The following is a 335-nucleotide window of genomic DNA, read 5'->3' on the forward strand; positions in this document are numbered from 1 at the left end:
TTCCAGCTGGTGAATTTGTAGGAGGACCAGCTCCTCACAAAAAAAACCTAAAAACCAAAAAATAACCTCAGATGAAGCGTTTGACTCAGAGCCCTGTTTTGCTAAGCCAGGAATTTAACACTGGTGAAGGGAAGGGGCGAGGAGTGGAAGGGAGAAACATCTTCCCAGCTTGTATTAACCACCTAACAAGGATGGGGAATATTTGAGCATGTCAGCATGCAGCCCACAGACCCCATGTCATTAACAATTACATCCCAACCGCGCTGGAGAAGACCTCTTTGTTATTTCAAGGAAGGAGCAGAGAGGAATGATAACTTTCTACTAAAAAAAAATCA

This window comes from Apaloderma vittatum, unplaced genomic scaffold, assembly GCF_000703405.1.
Source record: "Apaloderma vittatum isolate BGI_N311 unplaced genomic scaffold, ASM70340v1 scaffold20479, whole genome shotgun sequence".
Taxonomy (NCBI): Eukaryota; Metazoa; Chordata; class Aves; order Trogoniformes; family Trogonidae; genus Apaloderma; species Apaloderma vittatum.